This window comes from Drosophila tropicalis, unplaced genomic scaffold, assembly GCF_018151085.1.
Source record: "Drosophila tropicalis isolate 14030-0801.00 unplaced genomic scaffold, ASM1815108v1 contig_30, whole genome shotgun sequence".
Lineage (NCBI taxonomy): Eukaryota > Metazoa > Arthropoda > Insecta > Diptera > Drosophilidae > Drosophila > Drosophila tropicalis.
Window position 1 is genome coordinate 97,213 of NW_027172754.1, and position 17,788 is coordinate 115,000.

Below are 17,788 nucleotides of genomic sequence, written 5' to 3' on the forward strand. Positions count from 1 at the left end.
TATCTCTCACATACACAACAACATACATATGTACAATCGAATAGCCAAATTGACTCGGCTGCTGCATAATTTAAACCCTGTACTAAATGATGATAAAGGCAAAATACAATCTAAGGACTAGTCCAACCTCTGCAGCTAATTAAACGCACAGGCTGGACTAGTCCCTTTATCACATTTGCTGTTTGCTGCTCAAAACTATGTTTTACCTCTATATAATAACCGGAATTGCCAACTTTAATATACGATTGCTTACACTGCTCTTCACTTTTTATTAAGATAATTGCAAATACTTGATCATGTAAAAGCAAAGAAAATCTTAAGATTAAATAAGTATATAATTTTATATAAAACAAATCACTTCACTTGACAAAAGAACAGCCACCAGCTGCACAACCGAAAAACAAAATAATACACAATTCTCTTTCAGTTCCTCATTCACCCATTTGACAGAAGATGATATTTTTGATTCTCGACGTCTCCTTTTTGGTGCTTAAATTCTAAGTCAGTACAGCCACTGCCTGCAGCTGTACGCACTCAATACATGAGCTACCCTGTAAAATCCAGACGTTTTATGGCATATCTGACTCGTGACCTTATTGATCGTACCTAGGACTCAACTTTAGTTCGATGCACACACATATTTATTAATATATTTATTCTTCTCTTTCATTAATCTCATATGTAAAAATTTACTAGTTCAATCTGTTATATGTTATTTTTGTATTTATATTCTTTTAAACTAATTCATTTTATAATTAATAATTTTAAATCATATTATACAATATAACATTATATTATAATATTTTTGCACGGTAGCCTGCCCTCAGCAAGCTCCCAAAATTTTCTAATACATACTACCTTGATTTCTTCTACTCAATACTTATTGCCGAGAGAGAGACGTTCCTCGGAGTTCGACACAACTGGCTTGTGTCCCTCCTAGCAACGTCTCTCTCATTTTCTGTTTACATTGGCAATGTTAATTAACATTATGGTCTCCTCTGTAAGCTCCTGTAGGGTAATTGCCTTCATACTATGTTTATTTGAAACAAGATGCCCTAAATTAAGTTTGAGATTACAGATTTTGACCATTTGCATGACATTATAATATTTTCTAGACCAATTTGGCCTAGCTCTAATCATTTTTCTAGTTTTTTAATGCCTTCAGCACCTATGTATCCTTGCTGTATTTAATCATTTCTTGTGATAGATTCTAAGGTCTTAGAATGAAACAATAAAGGAGCCAATGGCCTTCGGCCATTGGTGCTAGTTTGAGCATTGACTCAACACAAAAAAAAATTGAAAATTATAGTAAAAGTGGGAATTAATTGTCCAAAAAATTGTTAAAAATCGTGTTTCAATGCTCTTCACGCGTGGGCTATGGAAAATCGCCGATTTCCTAGCTAATTAATTAAATAAATGACTCTTAAATAAAATTGTGTTGACCTAACCTAATAATAAAATTCGTCTGCTCAAACTTATATAATTTTCTTCTGGAAATTGCATCAAAAAACTACTCAAAACCCAAGTGAACGTATAATTAATCAAAAAACTTTTAATATGTGTTTTAATATATGTCGGTAAATGTCTTTATATGTTAAATCTTTTAGTATGAAATAAAAAATTTTTTCATGTGCTGCCATTTGCATGAGGCTGGAAGGAGAGAAAACTTTCCAATTCTCTTCTGCTTGTACGTGTATTAGTTCGACATACACACTTGTACAAAAGCCCCTCTCCGCCTTGCAAATATATTTCACACACATACATACAAACTACTATAATGAAAGAGAGTGATAAATTACTCACTAACACAATGACAAGTGCTCAACAAGTGCATACACATACGTCCTGTTCCACTGGAAGCCATAATTCGTCTATTACACACACACAGACATATGCCACACAGGTACACATGAGACCGTCTTTAAATTTGCAAAAACCCTCCCTTAAATCATCTGAAAGAGAATCAGCTGGTAAATTAATTAAAGATAATGATCAAAGCCAACAAATTATAATTTTAGACGATAGCAAAGACTCGCTTAATCATACAACTACTAAACAACATAATATACTTGCTGATGACGAAAATGTAAAATCTCCCAATAAATCTACAACAGATCTATGCGATCAAGAAGACCCTGCTAATAAATCCTTCTTTGACCCAGATTGTACTCTTATTTCTGAATTTTGCTCGAGTATGACCCCTCTCAGCAAAGCACCTACAAGTAATGTGCTCCCAAGCCCTATAACTCCTTTGATTGGGGCTTGCATGACCACAACTACTCCACGTTTAAACACAACTTGTCGTAGAAAATTAATCTACCCAGTTAAGCCAGCTAAAACTACGCGGGATGATGCCAAAACACCCGAGCCAATGGATATTTTGGCCCCTACCGATACACCAACTCGTCTCAAAAGGAAAATTGACCCTGTGTTAAGCTCTGATGACCAATGTTGCAAAAAATTTGCCAATCCAGTGGCTCTCAAACCTATGCTGCCGACTGGCAAGTTAAACAAACAGCATGCTACCTCACAACAACAAAAGCTCAATGCTGATGACATCCCATCTACGTCTAAGGGAGTCACACACATGAGCTCTAGTGTTATCTGTGATTTGCTCAATAAAGCCCCTGGACTGCCTAAACAACAACAACAAACAACATCTCCTGAACAACAACAACTAACTAATTCGATTAATCACGAATTAGACTTCTCACAACTGCTAAACAATGCTCAAGCGCGAATTCTACAACAACAGCTATCACCAACGCAACGACAACAACAAAATCCTACTAATTTGACTGACTTTACATCTGATTTAACTAATGAGAAAAATCAGGCCAGTCAGTCAAATAATAATACCAATCAAGTAAAAACTCTCTCCATAAAAGAGTTATTGCTTAAGAGCCAAACAACTCTTGGACACCTATTAGATAAAAGAGCTAAACAACACAATGATCAAATGCAGCGTCAGAAGCAAAAAGACCTGCAGGATTATCAAACATATTTATTAAAACAACAACAACAACAACAACAGCAGCAGCAACAACAGCAGCAGCAGCAACAGTCTCTAACTAAATCAACAACAACTACAACAGCATAAATCAGACCATAGGAGTAATGCCAGAAAACCTCCTGCAATTTATGTGGGCAACGTTAATAATATTTTCGACATTTTCAATGGTCTGGCCAATGCTTTAACAGATGCTAATTTTAGCACAAAAACCCTACACAATGGTGACGTCAAAATTGATTGCTCTGATGCAAAATCATACCAGCTAATAATTAATAAACCTAATGATAATAAAGTTCAAACTTACACACATCAGGATAGTTGCAATCGTGGCTATCGTGCGGTAATTAAAGGACTACACTCATCTACCCCCTGCGATTACGTTCGCGCAGAGGTAAATAAAATGGGTTTTGTAGTTCGTTATTTAAATGTAATAAAACATAAACATACTCGTTTGCCACTAAATATGTTTGAAATAGAATTGGAGCCTTGCTCCGATGATAAAAATAATGATTTTCTCAACAGGTCTCCATCCAGAGGCAATCTGTGAGAATGGAGCCTGTTCAATGTCACAGATGCCAAAAATTTGGCCATACTAAAAACTATTGCAGAAGAGACTTTGTTTGCTTGAAATGTGCAGGTAAACACGCTACTACTGATTGCCGAAAACGTATTGATAACCCCAAATGTGCTAATTGTGGAGATGGCCACATAGCCAGTTATAGGGGGGTGTCTCGTTTACAAAGCAATGCTTAAGGATCTAGTTTCTTCAAAGAAAATCCTTGCTAATAAACATATTACCCAACAACAAATTGTACAACAACAGCAACTACAACAACAACTACCTAAAACACCAAAACCACAACGGTTTCAGTCAAATTCAGGACAGCAGCAGCAACAACAACAGCAGCAAATACTGGACCCTCAGATAAACCTACACCAATCGTCATCAGTCGATCTACAACATAAACTGGCAACTATCAGCAAGTCAAAACAACAACAGCAGCAACGTAAATTAAAGCTTTACCAACACCAGTCTAAAACAACCAACAAATGGAGGCCTAAGACAATAAAGCGTAAATTAAAACCAATTATTAAAAATAAGCAGCAGCAGCAGCCTTTTAATTCTCTGGCCATTGGCCAGCAACTTGACGATGATCTTGATATTACTGAAATTCAACAACCTATGCAGTGGAATTTAATACAACAACAGCAGCAGCAGCCTAACTCTAGTCAAATAAATCAGCAACAACAACCCACTAATATAACAACAACAACAGCAACCACTCCAACGACAAACCAACTATGGGAGGCTATCGGAGACATTAAACAATTCAAATTGCAACTTGAGCCTATCTTACAACAAGTTAACATTATTATGGCTCAAATTAAACCGATTGCTGAATTCATGTCTAATTTTAGTAACTACAACATCGATAATTTACCTAATTAATTAGTGGTAAATCCTCTAATCAATTAAATGGCATTTACTAAATTCTCTTTTTCTTTAAAACGAAAAATTAATGAGCACCTTTAAATAACAAACTTAAATAACTATATAAATATAACCACTTTTCTATAATCCACACACAAACTTTTCGATAATATATAAATTACATTAATTCACAAATTTTGATAATCACAATACTATTCTAATAGCAAAAACTCATTGCTATTCAATCGTCTTTGATACAAAATCAGCTGTTCTCACAGCTAAGGTCAACGAACTTTATTCAGTGCACAATTATCTTCCACATAAATACATATTAATCCAGAATCACGTATGTATACTCTAATGAGTTTTCGATATTTAATGCATAAGACGAATATATAATATTTTTATTATATTTCTGATAAAATCTTCACTATTAAAATATAAAATAATTATATATTTAATAAATAATCTGAAATTAATATTCATTTCTTTTAATGCCCAATTAATACACTATTATTTACGCGCAAATACACTTTCGTTTTCACTAATACACACAAAAACATGATATGCTCATATCTCTCACTATATATTTTTTTTAATTATATAGGCTTTTTATTATACAGGCTAGCGTTTTTTATTCATATAAAAATAAATTAAAAAATATAAAAAAAAAGAAAAAAAAAATAGAAATAAATAAAAAAAATAAAAATAAACAAAAAAAACCTTCATTAACGATAATCGGAGTTGGGATTCGAACCAGTCCTATTCCAAACGCCAAGCGAGCACTCTATCGGCACAGCCACCGTGACACATACGAATCTGATGCCAATACTTCTTGATATTCTTTTCACAGAGGCATTACCTATTCGCATTGTCGCTTTTTTGTCGAAAATCAAAAATTTTGGTTGAGGGAACTATTGAAATGCGATGTTGTACAACTTCACGTCACACACACACACTACGAAGCCTGAGCATGTACCGACGAGTGTACGCATACATATGCAAAACGAGAACACAGCGACACAGACATGTGTTCATCGTTCTGCGATCTGTGGCAGACTGAATTATTTTCGATGCGTAGCGACAGTGCTGCGAGCGAACGTTTTTCGCTCTCGCTGCGACCGCTCTCTGGGGTTCTACGCTGTTCGGCTTTTGCCGAAGTTCTCTGGGGTTCCAGACTCAGGCTAGCATTTGTAATCAAAAAAACTTGAGTTTGACGCATCTATGTATTCTATGGTTAGTGGTAGTATGTATTAGAAAATTTTGGGAGCTTGCTGAGGGCAGGCTACCGTGCAAAAATATTATAATATAATGTTATATTGTATAATATGATTTAAAATTATTAATTATAAAATGAATTAGTTTAAAAGAATATAAATACAAAAAATATCAAAGAAGCTAACATCGGCTATGCCGAAGTTTGTATACCCTTGCAGTCCTTGGTAATAATAATTTTACATGTTCAAAATTTGTTTTCTGCAACTCAATTCATCAATATACAAACAAAATAATTTTACTCTCTATTTTACAATTTGTTCTTCTTCTTCCCTCATTCCCAAAGCAAAGCAACGCACGCATACACGAAAACACTTTCGCATGGCAAAAGACGTAGTAGACAGCAAGCAGCGCTGCCGGCAGAGCTGGGAGCAGAGCCGATTATTATATTGACTGTAACTTGTGTTATATTTATCCGATCACATTCAAATTTTGGGATCTGGGGTTTTAATTATCACATATGTAAATTTCATAGCATACTCGATTTTTATGAAAATGTTTCTTCTAGTTCTTCTAGAGCTATATGATATAGTGTTCCGATCCTGACGGTTTTCATACTTTATTTTTGCCGGGTAATAAAAACCACCGAAAAAAAATTTCAGCCCGATAGCTCTTAACACGGCTGAGTAAAACGCATAGACATGGCTATATCAACTCAGCTTCTCATGCTGATCAAGAATATATATACTTTATAGGGTCGGAAACTTCTCCTTCTGTGCGTTACAAACATCTGACCAATTTTATAATACCCTCTGCAAGGGTATAAAAAAACAGATAGCCAATATGAAATAAAATGTCAGAAAATGCATGACAATTTCCTCTATCCAACGAAAAGAATCATAAATATCAAAGAAGCTAACATCGGCTATGCCGAAGTTTATATACCCTTGCAGTCCTTGACAATAATAATTTTACATGTTCAAAATTTGATTTCTGCAACTCAATTCATTAATATACAAACAAAACAATTTTACTCTTTATACTACAGTTTTTTCTTCTTCTTCCCTCGTTCCCTAAGCAAAGCAACGCACGCATACACATACAGTTTATGTAGCGTTGCGTCTGTGTGTGTATGCATGTGCTCTGTTGATTTGATGATGACGTAGTAGGCAGCAAGCAGAGCTGCCGGCAGCGATTGAACCGATTTATATAGACTGTAACTTGTGTTCTATTTATCCGATCAGGGTCAAATTTTGGGATCTGAGATTTTATATCAAATTCTATTATATTGGCAAATTTCATGGGGATACTCCAATTTTTGCAAAAATTTTTGTTCCAGAGTTATATGATATAGTAGTCCGATCCCAAAGATTTTCATACTTTATCTCACCCGGGTAAAAAAAAAGCTCCCAAAAAAATTTCATCCCGATAGCTCTTAAGATGGCTGAGTAAAACGCGTACGCACCGACGGACAGACGGACATGGCTATATCGACTTAGCTTCTCATGCTGATCAAGAATATATATACTTTATGGGGTCGGAAACGTCTCCTTCTGTGCGTTACAAACATCTGACCAATTTTTATAATACCCTCTGCAAGGGTATAAAAAGCTCGTTTATGAAGATTTCAGCAGTCCTCGGTAGACGAGTTGTCTAAGTGACCCAGTCATTTGAGCAACTGAACAACGAGGATCCGGGTTCGAATCCCAGGCTAGTGTATGGATGTAGTTTTCGTCTAAGCCGAAGGCCTTAGTTGCCAGTGCTTGTAAAATATAGTTAGGTTGATAGTTTAAAACTATATCCTATACTTATAATAATAATAATAATAATACTAATGAAGATTTCAAATGGTTTCGAAAATGATTCAAGAAGAGATTCGTATAGAATGACAACTAAAATGAAATGCTAAATGAAATGTTACATCCTTCACAAAAAGGTCCTAATTTGACCCTTCAATTTCTTTATTTTTAAATGAATTAGTACATTGAAAGTAATTAAAAAGAAACATTTAAATTAAACTTGTTAGTTTTGGTATAAAATACTTTAATTTACCTTACATCAGAAGACATTTCCCTTTCATTTCTTTTGAACAAGATGACTTTATGTGAATAACTATTAATATCTTATCTTATGATATTATATAATTGTTTGTTTCCCACTTACAAGGGGAACTTTAGGTATGCCAATCTAAAATATCTAAAATTCATTCAAATCGGTGATTCGCATATCTAAAGTTCCCCTTGTTAAACTCAACAAATGATTATGGTCATTAATGAATATTAGTTATTTAATGATTAGTTATAAATATTATATGTTAAACATAAAAGAGTTTATAGCCATGACAATAAAGGCTTGTGGTCTTTCATATATTAAAAGGCCATTAAAGCTTCTTTTGTTTTTGAAAATAATTTAAATTAGTTGCTAATAAGATAAATATTTCATCAATTGAATGACAAAAACTGAGCCTATGCAAGTCGAAACAGAAATCAAATGAGTGGATATTGGCTCAAGAGCTTATCAAGTTATAAGTCTTTCCAGGAATTAAAAATTAAACTTTTAGTTATGTAAATGCAAAATGTTAGGGGTCGAGAGGGAATGTTATTTCGAGTCTTTCGTTTAATGGTGTATAAACGATTTATTAACGTCTTCTGCCAGAAGCCAGAGATGAAAGTGAAGTGGTCAAAACAGCTGAGCAGAGACATCTCCCAGCTCTTTGCACAATTGTCAATATTTATTTATATATGTATGTATGTATGCGTATGTGCAATGGAATGTACATATAAATAAACATATATTTTTATGTCATGACCAAAAAATCAAGATAAATCCATTTGAAAACATTTTCACTATCATTTTGCGACAGGTGGCGGCGGCAGCGGCGTTGGTTACTTGTTGATGTTCATTGTTATTGTTATTTTAGTTTTTTTTTTGTTTTTGGCTTATTGTTGTTGCTGATGTTGTTGTTGGTTGTTGAGAAAACAGGCCCCTTTCTGAAACCTGATGTCTGATTGCTGATGCCTGCTGGTGTCCAGTAAAAGTAACGCACCTTGTCAAGCTCCTTTAGCCGTGTCTGTTGCAGAAAAAACTTGACTTCAGACTTTCTTCTTCTACATTGAAGACTCCAACATACATCACACACACACACACTTACGCACACTCTGTCCAGTTTGACTTTGTTTACCAGCTTCTGGAAAGAAAACCAACAACGGACCAGACCAACTCGAAGACCAGACCAGGCAATTAAAAACCTCAACTCAGGCATTGCATCCGCAATGCCAACTTTCTTAACAATTTCAAGTGACTTTTTGTATTGGGCTTTTTTTCTTCAGCATCCTGCTTTAGGTATGCTTAGGTTATTACAAAATAAATCGGACAATTATCCAGGCGGAGTGAGGGGAAATTTCACACAATTTGAATTGAAAATTCTCAATTTTCTTTTCTTTCTTTTCGCCTCTTCTGGTTGTTTTGTTGGCAAATCCGTCTTCTGTATAATTACTGTCATCATCAGCTAGTCAGACTCGTCAGCGGGCCAGAGATGAGGAGGCAAAACTCGTCTCGTGTTCTAAATACTTACACAGTTCCAGCAACCAACTCAATTGCACTCAAGCCTACAGATTTCTCCAGAGAGTCACATATCGATCGATTGATTTCTCTAATATCAATATAGAGAACTTAAATGAAATCTCATCAAATGCATCTTAAGGAGAAGCCAAACTGGTTGCCTTTTAAAGAATTACTCAATGGGCAACAGCCTCAGGATATTAAAGTTTACATAACATTTTGTTTAGTTTTTTTGTTTTTTTCAAAAAATTAGCAATCACCTAGAGTCGACACCTGTTCATTTTTACAGTCTTTGATAAAAAAAAAAGATTCGCCAACAAATTTTTTGTCAGAAAAGTTCAAATTGCCACTACTAAAACAAGTTGCCATTAACTGGCCAAGATTGCTGTAAAAATGCTGAATAAATCCAAGATTAATGGCCATATATGCCAGACTGTTAAAGAGAGAGGAAGGGGGCTGGGGGTGCAACTGGCTTGGGTATTAATTATTTAACTATGGAATGTTGCACAGATGATGTCCCAAAAAAATATATATAAATATATATAAAAAATGTCTTTGAGCCGCATTCACAAGTGTTTTTATTTCGACTGAAGGTTTTTTTTCCCTCCATTTTTGGCAATAAAATAAATGAAATATTTGAAGAGCCTAAAAGTGCCTTTCTGCAGTGCCCCCCATCAACATGCCCCATTAATTTGTATTTACAAGTGCAACTCAAAAAAAAAAAACGAACCAATATTGCATAACCCACAACAAAAAACCAAAAAATGAGAGCTACTTAAGTGAGGTGAAGAGAGATTCGAGACAATTGGTTCGACAGTTCGACTCTTGGACAATTAGTTGAAGCAGCAAATGAGCCAATACAAATTTAAATTACAACATTTTTACAGCAGCAACAACAACAACAATGAGTCTAGTAATTGGTAATGACAAAAAGAAGAAGAAAAAAACAAAACAAAAGACAAAAGCAACAAACTGAAACTGAAAACTCTCTTATCAGTCGGAAGAGTTTGTTACAACTAAGGCTGGCAACAACTATGTACAACCACCACATACAACAGGCACAATGTGGCCTAAACACACACACACACATGCCAACTTTCTCCATTAAAACCAAAATCGTCTCTTTGTTGGTATGCAAAGACACACTTTTTGACTTTAGTTGAGCTAGAAAACTAAAACTCTTGCGTACTCAAAGTGTGATATACGAGCTTGTACATTTGTCTGTCTATCTGGGCTGTTGGTCTGTCTCAGTGTCGTTTCGTCTCTGTGTGTGCTTGTCTACCCAGTTTGCATATAGGCAAGTGCGTTAGTCACAGACTTCTTAGTGGGATAGGTCAGTGGTGAACTGGCAAATTAACTTGCAAAAGTCGTTTCGTTTGACTTGAAAACAAAACAAAAATAAACTAAAAATTTTAGAAATATTTATTTACTTGTCGAGTAAAGTAATTAGTTTTTAACTTTTACTATTTATTATTAGCATTTAATGCTTTTATTTGTAGAATTTTCTCTCAACTTACAGCCCGTGCTGTTGGGCTTATTCTTAGCCTATCGTTTTTTTTAGCCTAGTTTCTGTTCGGGAACTAAAAGAAACTCTTAATAAGACAAATTAAAGTTGCAATTTTGATAATTCCCACTTAATGCTTAAAAAAACACACTTATTGATGCAAAAAGTTTACGAAGAGTTTGGCAAAGTTTCAAATTCTGTTTCGGTGAAGATTAGAAGATTTCTTTGGCCTTCCCGTTTGGAACAGGTTAACGCAATAGCGTTTTTATATATATTTTAATTTTCAATTTATCCTGAATAGACAATAAGCAAATATTGTCAAGAAAAAGTGATGGAAACAACAGTCCTGGTCTCTGTGGTGGGTGACTTCTTTTCAGACGTCCAATCAGCATGCTTTCTGTTGTCCAGCAGTTTGAAGAGGTGCGAATGCAATTGTTAGTCCTTTTGTCCAATCTTTTAGGGCAATAGTTTGGAATCTAAACTTTAGATTATGCATTGACAATGACTTTCGAGAGTAACAACAAATTGTTGTTAATAATTCCTCGATTCATTTAGTTGTAATTCTTAACTAGTTTTGGCATTGGCTCGTTGCCATTTAGGACTCTTTAGCAGGGAATGGTTCTTAAAAGAAAACCCTATATAGACTACGTGGTCACGGGTTTGTGATGGATTTTAAAAAGACTTTGGAGGGAATATTTTTCTATTCCTGTGCTAAATTGGGAGTTCATACTTAATAGTAGATAGTTTATCGTCTCATTCCTTTATGGTTTTATTAGCAGATTAAGTTAGGACTAATCTAGTTATCTTTTGTATTTTTAATTGGAAGATATGTACAATATTTCATAATTTGACTCTAGTTAACGAGATAGATTAATAATAGAGTTTTCAGTTTCAGTTTGTTGCTTTTGTCTTTTGTTTTGTTTTTTCTTCTTCTTTTTGTCATTACCAATTACTAGACTCATTGTTGTTGTTGTTGCTGCTGTAAAAATGTTGTAATTTAAATTTGTATTGGCTCATTTGCTGCTTCAACTAATTGTCCAAGAGTCGAACTGTCGAACCAATTGTCTCGAATCTCTCTTCACCTCACTTAAGTAGCTCTCATTTTTTGGTTTTTTGTTGTGGGTTATGCAATATTGGTTCGTTTTTTTTTTTGAGTTGCACTTGTAAATACAAATTAATGGGGCATGTTGATGGGGGGCACTGCAGAAAGGCACTTTTAGGCTCTTCAAATATTTCATTTATTTTATTGCCAAAAATGGAGGGAAAAAAACCTTCAGTCGAAATAAAAACACTTGTGAATGCGGCTCAAAGACATTTTTTATATATATTTATATATATTTTTTGGGACATCATCTGTGCAACATTCCATAGTTAAATAATTAATACCCAAGCCAGTTGCACCCCCAGCCCCCTTCCTCTCTCTTTAACAGTCTGGCATATATGGCCATTAATCTTGGATTTATTCAGCATTTTTACAGCAATCTTGGCCAGTTAATGGCAACTTGTTTTAGTAGTGGCAATTTGAACTTTTCTGACAAAAAATTTGTTGGCGAATCTTTTTTTTTATCAAAGACTGTAAAAATGAACAGGTGTCGACTCTAGGTGATTGCTAATTCTTTGAAAAAAACAAAAAAACTAAACAAAATGTTATGTAAACTTTAATATCCTGAGGCTGTTGCCCATTGAGTAATTCTTTAAAAGGCAACCAGTTTGGCTTCTCCTTAAGATGCATTTGATGAGATTTCATTTAAGTTCTCTATATTGATATTAGAGAAATCAATCGATCGATATGTGACTCTCTGGAGAAATCTGTAGGCTTGAGTGCAATTGAGTTGGTTGCTGGAACTGTGTAAGTATTTAGAACACGAGACGAGTTTTGCCTCCTCATCTCTGGCCCGCTGACGAGTCTGACTAGCTGATGATGACAGTAATTATACAGAAGACGGATTTGCCAACAAAACAACCAGAAGAGGCGAAAAGAAAGAAAAGAAAATTGAGAATTTTCAATTCAAATTGTGTGAAATTTCCCCTCACTCCGCCTGGATAATTGTCCGATTTATTTTGTAATAACCTAAGCATACCTAAAGCAGGATGCTGAAGAAAAAAAGCCCAATACAAAAAGTCACTTGAAATTGTTAAGAAAGTTGGCATTGCGGATGCAATGCCTGAGTTGAGGTTTTTAATTGCCTGGTCTGGTCTTCGAGTTGGTCTGGTCCGTTGTTGGTTTTCTTTCCAGAAGCTGGTAAACAAAGTCAAACTGGACAGAGTGTGCGTAAGTGTGTGTGTGTGTATGTATGTTGGAGTCTTCAATGTAGAAGAAGAAAGTCTGAAGTCAAGTTTTTTCTGCAACAGACACGGCTAAAGGAGCTTGACAAGGTGCGTTACTTTTACTGGACACCAGCAGGCATCAGCAATCAGACATCAGGTTTCAGAAAGGGGCCTGTTTTCTCAACAACCAACAACAACATCAGCAACAACAATAAGCCAAAAACAAAAAAAAAACTAAAATAACAATAACAATGAACATCAACAAGTAACCAACGCCGCTGCCGCCGCCACCTGTCGCAAAATGATAGTGAAAATGTTTTCAAATGGATTTATCTTGATTTTTTGGTCATGACATAAAAATATATGTTTATTTATATGTACATTCCATTGCACATACGCATACATACATACATATATAAATAAATATTGACAATTGTGCAAAGAGCTGGGAGATGTCTCTGCTCAGCTGTTTTGACCACTTCACTTTCATCTCTGGCTTCTGGCAGAAGACGTTAATAAATCGTTTATACACCATTAAACGAAAGACTCGAAATAACATTCCCTCTCGACCCCTAACATTTTGCATTTACATAACTAAAAGTTTAATTTTTAATTCCTGGAAAGACTTATAACTTGATAAGCTCTTGAGCCAATATCCACTCATTTGATTTCTGTTTCGACTTGCATAGGCTCAGTTTTTGTCATTCAATTGATGAAATATTTATCTTATTAGCAACTAATTTAAATTATTTTCAAAAACAAAAGAAGCTTTAATGGCCTTTTAATATATGAAAGACCACAAGCCTTTATTGTCATGGCTATAAACTCTTTTATGTTTAACATATAATATTTATAACTAATCATTAAATAACTAATATTCATTAATGACCATAATCATTTGTTGAGTTTAACAAGGGGAACTTTAGATATGCGAATCACCGATTTGAATGAATTTTAGATATTTTAGATTGGCATACCTAAAGTTCCCCTTGTAAGTGGGAAACAAACAATTATATAATATCATAAGATAAGATATTAATAGTTATTCACATAAAGTCATCTTGTTCAAAAGAAATGAAAGGGAAATGTCTTCTGATGTAAGGTAAATTAAAGTATTTTATACCAAAACTAACAAGTTTAATTTAAATGTTTCTTTTTAATTACTTTCAATGTACTAATTCATTTAAAAATAAAGAAATTGAAGGGTCAAATTAGGACCTTTTTGTGAAGGATGTAACATTTCATTTAGCATTTCATTTTAGTTGTCATTCTATACGAATCTCTTCTTGAATCATTTTCGAAACCATTTGAAATCTTCATTAGTATTATTATTATTATTATTATAAGTATAGGATATAGTTTTAAACTATCAACCTAACTATATTTTACAAGCACTGGCAACTAAGGCCTTCGGCTTAGACGAAAACTACATCCATACACTAGCCTGGGATTCGAACCCGGATCCTCGTTGTTCAGTTGCTCAAATGACTGGGTCACTTAGACAACTCGTCTACCGAGGACTGCTGAAATCTTCATAAACGAGCTTTTTATTCTAAATACAGAGTCATTTGACTCTTTTTGAATAAATTAGATCTTATTCCTTGTTTTAATCAGTTTCGACTCCTTTTAGTGTCATAATTTTTTGTCATAATCCTTTATATAAAACAGATTTCTAGCATATGAAAGAGTATTTGCTTAAAGTATTAAAATAATCTGCTTTTTTTTTAAATTGGCCTCAATGTATCATAATTGAATAAAATTTTTGAAACATGGTGATTTCGGATAAAACAATCTTCCAAATGGTTGATGGTTGGGAAAGAAATAATATATGAGAATATATAGTCAAAAGATATTTTTCACATAATAGAAAAGAAAAGCAGAAAATATTTATAGTCTGCTAATTAAAATAATATAATCTAAAAAAAAGTAACTTCTTTATTTCTAATTTCTTTCTTTCTTTGTCTCTTTCTTTCTATCTTTGTTGTGCCCTTAAGCATTACTTTTTAATTGGCATTAAAAAAAGTAGTGAACTTTTTTGAAATTAAATAAAAAGTTGATTTCGTCATTACTCTTTTAATTAGTGGACTAAAATTTATTCATTACATAATTAAGAACGACTTGGCTTAATGCCCGAATGGTCACATATTTTGTAGTTTAAAATAACTTGAAAATGTTTAAATATCACAATCTATTCAACCCCAAAAATATGATAAAAACTATATTATCGATTCAGGGTAGAAGAAATCTCAAAAAACATAAGCTTTTCTTTCAAAAGGACATTCATAGATGAACTGATTGACTTCAAGTAAATAGTTTATCATATTCAGATCTTAACTTCAAAATCGCTTTAGTCTTGGAATTAATTTTGAACAATTATGGAAATTTTGTCACATTTTTTAATAAATAAAAATAATTATTAAGAAAAAGCATTAGAGATTAAAACAAGGTCAGCTAATCTTCTGTTAGATGTTATTGTTAATATTTTTAAGGATCAGCAATTCCAATTTTAAAATTTTCCTTTGTTTTGGCCTACAAAAAATTGGCAATTCACAACATATGTCTATCCATATTTGAGCCTTTCATCCCACAACCCACCACCCACTAACCCAAAGACCCACACACCCACACACACACACACACACACACAAGAAGGCCATACAAAACAGAGGCAAATGACATGCATTCAAGCAGAAGATTGCGCAATATGCGATTTTTATGTATTTTAGTGTTTTTAGAAGGCACCGTGCAAATAGGTGGAAAAATCTAATTTTCCAAAAAGTCATGCAAATTTTCATATGCCAAAATGTCATGCTGTGGTCATAATGGTGCGGGAGGTTGAGTGGGCGGTAGTGGAATGTGGGTGCTGTTGTTGGTAGCAATTTTGGAGGTCGTTAAACATTTATGACTAAGCCATTCAAAGATAAGGCCCAGTAAATAAAGCAAACATTTGACCTCAAAAGCAAAACAAATGAGTCTTAAGTACTCACTGACAATTGTTTATAATTATAATTTTGCATTTGTTGTTGTTGGCATTTGTTGTTGCTGTCTTGGGTTGTTTGGTAGCAAAATGCAGACATTTAATATGTAGGTAATTTTAATGCAACTGCTGACAACAACAACACAAAATATCAAAGAAGTTAAATTCGGCTATGCCGAAGTTTATATACCCTTGCAGTCCTTGACAATAATAATTTCACATGTTCAAAATTTGTTTTCTGCAACTCAATTCATTAATATACAAACAAAACAATTTTACTCTTCATACTATGTACAATTTGTTCTTCTTCTTCCCTCATTCCCTAAGCAAAGCAACGCACGCATACACATACAGTTCATGTAGCGTTGCGTGTGTGTGTGTATGCATGAACTCTGTTGACTTGATGATGACGTAGTAGGCAGCAAGCAGCGCTGCCGGCAGCGATTGAACCGATTTATATTGACTGTAACTTGTGTTCTATTTATCCGATCAGGGTCAAATTTTGGGATCTGAGATTTTATATCAAATTCTATTATATTGGTAAATTTCATGGGGATACTCCAATTTTTGCAAAAATTTTTTTTCCAGGGTTTTTTTTATTTTAGTCCCCCCCCCAAAATTTTTTTTTTTTTTTTCTCCCCGGATAAAAAAAAACCCCCCAAAAAATTTTCTCCTCAAGCTCTTAAAATGTATGAGTAAAACGCATCCCCCCCGCCGGACAGACGGACAGACCAACATGGCTATATTTACTTTGCTTCTCCTGCTGAACAAGAATATTTTTTTTTTATGTTGGTGGAAACCTCTCCTCCTCTTTTTAATAAACAACACTCTCTTCTATTTTCTCCTCCCCCCTCCTATTATTTAAAAAATATAAAAATTAAAAAAAAAAAAATTTTTACATATGAGATTAATGAAAGAGAAGAATAAATATATTAATAAATATGTGTGTGCATCGAACTAAAGTTGAGTCTAGGTACGATCAATAAGGTCACGAGTCAGATATGCCATAAAACGTCTGGATTTTACAGGGTAGCTCATGTATTGAGTGCGTACAGCTGCAGGCAGTGGCTGTACTGACTTAGAATTTAAGCACCAAAAAGGAGACGTCGAGAATCAAAAATATCATCTTCTGTCAAATGGGTGAATGAGGAACTGAAAGAGAATTGTGTATTATTTTGTTTTTCGGTTGTGCAGCTGGTGGCTGTTCTTTTGTCAAGTGAAGTGATTTGTTTTATATAAAATTATATACTTGTATTAAGATTTTCTTTGCTTTTACATGATCAAGTATTTGCAATTATCTTAATAAAAAGTGAAGAGCAGTGTAATTATATATATAAAAGAATAGGTTAAATAATTTAGCAATCGTATATTAAAGTTGGCAATTCCGGTTATTATATAGAGGTAAAACATAGTTTTAAGCAGCAAACAGCAAATGTGATAAAGGGACTAGTCCAGCCTGTGCGTTTAATTAGCTGCAGAGGTTGGACTAGTCCTTAGATTGTATTTTGCCTTTATCATCATTTAGTACAGGGTTTAAATTATGCAGCAGCCGAGTCAATTTGGCTATTCGATTGTATGTTGTTGTGTATGTGAGAGATATGAGCATATCATGTTTTTGTGTGTATTAGTGAAAACGAAAGTGTATTTGCGCGTAAATAATAGTGTATTAATTGGGCATTAAAACCAATGAATATTAATTTCAGATTATTGATTGAATATATAATTATTTTATATTTTAATAGTAAAGATTTTATCAGAAATATAATAAAAATATTATATATTCGTCTTATGCATTAAATATCGAAAACTCATTAGAGT

General features: G+C 33.9%; 1 long non-coding RNA gene across 1 annotated transcript; it reads left to right on the forward strand.

Moving 5' to 3' along the window:
* The first annotated feature begins 1,285 nt into the window (after nucleotides 1-1,285).
* On the forward strand, nucleotides 1,286-2,360 carry LOC137572350 (uncharacterized). The gene is made up of 2 exons (XR_011031626.1): nucleotides 1,286-1,903; nucleotides 2,019-2,360. It is a non-coding gene; the product is annotated as an uncharacterized lncRNA (long non-coding RNA).
* Nucleotides 2,361-17,788: the final 15,428 nt, after the last annotated feature.